Below are 6006 nucleotides of genomic sequence, written 5' to 3'. Positions count from 1 at the left end.
GCCAGGCCCCGCCCCCCGCGCGCCTCACCTTGGCGGGAGGGCCCGAGGGAGGGACGGCGGGCAGCGCCCCCTGGCGGCGGCCGCGGGGAGCGCCGCGTCAACGTCCCCGCTCGCTTTCAGCGGGGTTTAAATAAACCCGGAAAACAACCCAGGGCTGTGTTTGAGGGGAGACCAGCTTGCCTCCCTTCGTAACTTTGCACAATTTCGTGTCACTGCTGCTGGACGATCCTGCTCCTCTGGAGCACTACGTCCAGTTCTGGGCTCCTCAGGACAAGAGAGATGAGGAGCTACCGAAGAGGGTCCAGTGGAGGGTGAAAAATATGATCGGGGTCAGGAATATCTCTGTTATGAGGAGAGACTCCGGGAGCTGGACCTATCAAATCTAGAGAGGAGAAGACAGAGAGAGGATCTAATCCACACATACGAATACGATAGAGGTGGGTGTCAAGAGCATGGTGCCGGACTCTTTTTAGTGGTCTCCAGTGACAAGATGAGGAGCAATGGCCACTAGCTAAAACTCAGGAAGTTCCACTTCAAGATGAGGAAAACCTCTTTACACTGAGGGTGGCAGAGAACTGGAACAGGCAGCCCGGAGAAGCTGTGGAGTCTCCTTCTCTGGAGACATTCAGCGCCAGCCTGGATGCGCTCCTGCATAACCTGCTGTAGCTGACCCTGCCTTGGTGATCTCCACAGGTCCCTTCCAACCATAAGTGTTCTGTGATTCTGTGATCCTCCAGCCCTGTGGGCACTCAGGTGTGCTCCAAGGGGCAGCAGAGGGAGCGTGAGGCCGGGGTGAACCCCAGGAGGCGGAGGGCATTGGCCGTGTGGGACATCCAGGCTCAGGACACTGGGAAGCCAGGCTGACAGAGGGCGAGAACAAAAGGGGCAGCAGCAGCTCTGTGTGGGGCAAATGCATCTGGGCCCACCTGATGAAGCCTCAGTTCCTGTGGTGTCTGAGGCACAAGCCCCAATTAAGCCTTTCCCACAGCCAGGGCGTGTGTAGGGCCTCTCCTCCATGCGTGCCTGAGATCCAGGTGTCTCTGTGAGGTGTGCAGGAATCGCCTTCTAGTCATCACTTTGTGCAGGCTGGTGGGAATTGCCTCATGGATTTGGCATGAGCCTAACTGGAAAGGCTTGAGAAAAGCATGTGCTCACTTCTCAACCCCTTCACTGTCTCGATTACTTAATGTACATGTTAAAGAGACCTGTTCTGCGTGGCTGTCATTTATCAAGGCACTTCAGTGGCATTTTTCTCTTTTAAGGGCATGTAGCCTCCTGCCAACATCCAGAGCATGGAGGAGAAAATACTGTTGAGGAAACAGGCCAACATACAGGGAAGGATTCAGTCCAAACTTGGGTCATCAATCCAGGATGGGAGTACAGTTGCTGACAAGGCATTGTGCTAAAATTCCCTCACTCCCTCACTGCCAAATCTGATTTGCAGAAAAAAGTAGAATCGTAGACTGGTTTGGATCAGAAAGGACTTTAAAGATCACCTAGTTCCAACCCCCTGCCACAGACAGGGACACCTCCCACCAGGCCAGGTTGCTCAGAGCTCCATCCAGCCTGGCCTTGAACACTGCCAGGGACAGGTCATCCACAGCTTCTCTGGGCAACCTGTTCCAGTGTCTTACCACCTCAGAGTAAAGAATTTCTTCATAATATCCCATGTAAACCTCCTTTTCAGTTTAAACCTATTCCCTCTTCTCCTGTCACTGTCACTGTCACTACATGCCCTTGTTAAACCTCCCTCTTCATCATTCTGTGGGGTCCCTCCAGGTACGGGAAGGCTGCAATTATGTCACCCTGGAGCCTTTTCTTTTTCAGCTTGAACAATCCCAATTCTCTTAGCCTTTCTTCATAGGAGAGGTGGTCCATCCTGCTAATCATCTATAGTTTAGGAATAAATTCCAGAACCAGTATGTCAAGTAAGAGAGGATTAAAGACTTTTGGTATCAATGGGCTTTTTCCTCAAAAAGTTGTGGAAGTTGTAGCAGAAGCAGGATATTTCTGCTGAACATTAAAATCTGGATTAAATGGAAATCATATAATTGTTACATCTGAAAGTAGATATCAGTGGCATTTACTAAGAGAGGAGGTTTTTGCCTGACAAATACATTGGATCTTGAAAGTGTATAAATCCTAAATGAAGGTTTCAGATACTTGATTCTTGGGACATTTTCTACTTCTTTACTTACCTCTTCAATCTCATTTTTCTGGGGGGACCCTGCTAAAATTTTATAAAAATTAGAGTAATTACTGATTCTTAAATATGAACACAGCTTCCTCAGAATCCTTTGGGATATTTAAGGTTTCCTGGTTGCATTTTAAAATAACTTCTAGATTCTTAACTGCCTTTAAAAACCTAGAAATTGGTTATATTTGGCTTAGGAAGACAGATTTGTTGCATTCTTAAAAAGAATTATCCACAGAATACAAATAGTCCTATTATCCTACAATGAGCAGGGAGATTTTCTACTGGATCAGTTGACCAACCTATCCAACCTGACCCTGAATATTTCCAAGGATGGGATATCTACTACCTCTCTGGGCAATGCCAGGGTTTTATCACCCTCATTGTAGAAAACATCTTCATTATACTTAATCTAAAATAACCTCCATTCAGCTTAAAACCATTAGCCCTTGTCCTATTACAACAGACACTGCTAAACTGTTAGTCCCCCATCTCTCTTGTCGCCCCCTTCAAGTACTGGAATGCTGCTCTAAGGTCTTCTCCAGGCTGAGCAACCCCACTCTCTCAGCCTGTCTTTACAAGAGAGGTGCTCCAGCCCTCTGAGCAGCCTTGTGGCCTCTTCTGGACTCACTCCAGCAGATCCATCTTGGGGAGCCCAGAGCTGGATGCAGCACTGCCGGTGGAGTCTCACCAGAGAGGAGCAAAGGGACAGAATCCCCTCCCTCACCCTGCCTTGGAGGCAGCCCAGGACACGTTTGTCTCTCTGGCTGTGAGTGCCCATGGCTGGGTCATGTCCAGCCTCTCATCCACCTGCACCCCCAGGTCCTTCTCCCAAGGCTGCTCTCCATCTGTTCATCCCCAGCCTGTGTTGCTACTGGGGGTGGCCCCAGCCCAGGTGCAGCACCTGGCACTTGGTCTGTTGAACCCCACAGGGCCATTTCCTGAGCCTGCTGAGGTCCCTGTGGATGGCATCCTATTCCTCAGGTGTGGCACCCGCACCCCTCACTCAATGACACCAGCTTGGTGTCATTGCCAAATTTGCTGAGAGTGCACTCGATCCCTTTGACTGTGTCATTAATGAAGATATCAAATAGTACAGGTTCCAATATGGGCTCCTGAGTGACACCACTTGTCACAGATGTCCGTTGGGACTCTGAGTCACTGATCACCACCCTCTGGATGTGACTGCCCAATCAATTCCTTATCCACCTAATAGTCTACCCATCAAATCCATCTCTCCAGTTTGGAGAGAGGATGTTGTGGGGTACCATGTTAAAGGCATTACAGAAGTCCAGATAAAACTGGATAAAACTGTAACTCCTACCTTTTCCACTGATGGAATCGCTCCATCATGGAAGACCACTGGGTTGGTCAGACAGGACTTGCCTTGAAGCCATGTTGACTGTCTGTCTGGCATCTTTTCCCACGTTGCTATGCACTAGTCGTAGAACAGACGATGCTCTGCCTAGTAGTACCAGAATACTGTGGAGCTGATGCATGCTGTATTAATTTCAGTTGCCCCTCTAGAAAGGATAAGCATAAGCTTCATGACTCACTGTAGTTTCACCTGTGCACTAAAACACCACTGATCTCAGTCTTAATCTGCACTATCTACACAGGGAGATATACGTGTGGAAATGAACAATGCTTGTGCAGAGGTAATCTAACATACCTATCTAGGCTTTCTCTCATGTGTTACTTGCTCTCATATGTTACCTGAAAAAGTATATGCTTTTTCTCTGCTGTTTGGATATTTGGCTTCAATCACTTAAATATTATTAGCTGTATGTTCAGTTGCACTCAGATGGCATAACAAATACTCATTTCTGCTAGTACAGGTAACATTAACTGTTCTACATTTCCATATATATTTTTTTCTTTCTGGCAGTAGCATCCAAAGAATTCATTCTCATGAGCTGTGTTTGGCCTGCAAGCTAAGAAGCAGGAGGTGAGCTGAAAGACACCACCACAGGTATTCTGTTAAAAACAATGTCCCTTTAAATTTATATCTGCATGCACTGGAGTAAGAGAGTGATTTCTATTCTGCCCTGAAGACTTGGATCAAAAGTGTTGCACAGGGACATAAGCTTTGTTCAGTTATATCTAGCCTGATCATCACGAGATGTTTTTCTTCCCAATACAAATGTATTCAGGCAGCTCAACAAGATAGAGGAGATACCTGAAATCATCATCACCATGGTCCACTTGTTACAGAAATATGAAATCTTACCATCTGTAGCTCACTACAGATGTAGCTCAGCAAATATAATTTAAAATAGTTTTTAATTTTGCATTGCTAAATTTATCCTTTCAACTTCTGTACTGGTAGAGAAACATGATCTTCTGTGGCTGGAATGTCTGCAGGCTGTTGAAGTTTTTCAACTTCATTTTGTAGTTAGTTATTCTGCGTTGAAGCTACTTATTTCTTGATGTGATAGTTTTATCTATGAAGCAACAGGAAGAGTACATGTTCCTTACCTGAGGGGTTTTGCTCCTGTATTCATCACATAAAATCACTTACACAAGAACTCTGAGTACCCAGCACCACTGAAAAACTGTGCCCTCCTATGCTTCTCTACAAATGGATGTTTCTTACCAGCTGCAACAAAAACAAAGTGTTATTAATCTTCTTTTCCTAGTTTAAGGGAGGAAGGCACAGCTCCACTAAGTGGCAGCAGTAAGCATTTCTGCTACCTTGCTGAATTATTTCTATATTCATGAGAGATTTAATATAAACTGGTGCTCATATTACAATAAGATTTATTCCTGTTTTCCCTCATAGGGTTTGACTGCACCATTTCTAAGACAGATGAATAAAACTGTGCTTAGGGAATCTACCAGTAACATTTTAAAATATTCTCACAGGCTCATATTTTGCAGAAATTCTCATTTGAATACGAATTTTACATATGTTATTATAATATTAACTTACCAGTTGAAAACCACATCATATAGATCCCCATGCACTAAACTGAGTGCTCCTCGGATCAGTTTCACAGCTTCTCTGCAGTGCCCAGGCAGTCCCAAACACTAATTCAACTTTTACAAAGTTGGTAGACTATATTTTACAAAATCCAAGATGCAACCCTAGTTATTTTATGGTTGTGTCCAGGGCACAAACTGTTTCAGTTTGTACATTTTGAGGATATTGTCAGAGCACAATGATGGTGTTCAAAAGTCTTGTGGGATTTACATACTATAGAAGCAGGAGTTAAACTCTAAGGTCCCAGTTCTGCTAATCAGTGCACATATCACTAATGCTGTTAACTTACATGCCTAAAGCAGGGAAACTTATTTCCATTGCCAAAGAGGCCAAAGCTGTCAGTAAACATATCCTTACACACCGTAAGTATAATCTTTTATAGCAATCTCTATTACTAATTTCAGTCATTCTTAAAAAGTCATTGATCGTACTTTAGTACCAAGACATACCTAAGAGGTACTGAAGTCAAATCACAGCTTGTAACAAAGTTCATAAGCAGATTCCTGCACTGCCCCAGCTGCATTCCTGAAAAGCTGTTACCTAAACATGATGACTCCACGTGGCATGCTGGTTGGGAACCTGGGCTACTTTGTCTACAGACTGAAGCATATGAAGTGCTGAAAACAGAAAAACTGGAGAATATGCAATTTATTTTTGTATGCTGTTTTGAGCTTGGAAAACCAATATTAGGAGATCACATCCAACAACACTTTTCCAGTTGTTGTCTGTAGTCCATTTTGAAACTGATTGGATACATTTTCAGTGTCACACTGCAGAGTATTTACAGAATTACTTTTTCCTAACAACTGGTTTATTTTGTAAGTGGGAA

Source organism: Oenanthe melanoleuca, chromosome 2, assembly GCF_029582105.1.
Source record: "Oenanthe melanoleuca isolate GR-GAL-2019-014 chromosome 2, OMel1.0, whole genome shotgun sequence".
NCBI classification, from domain to species: Eukaryota; Metazoa; Chordata; class Aves; order Passeriformes; family Muscicapidae; genus Oenanthe; species Oenanthe melanoleuca.
The sequence above is the reverse complement of the archived record's forward strand: the minus strand, read 5'-3'. Positions refer to the sequence as shown.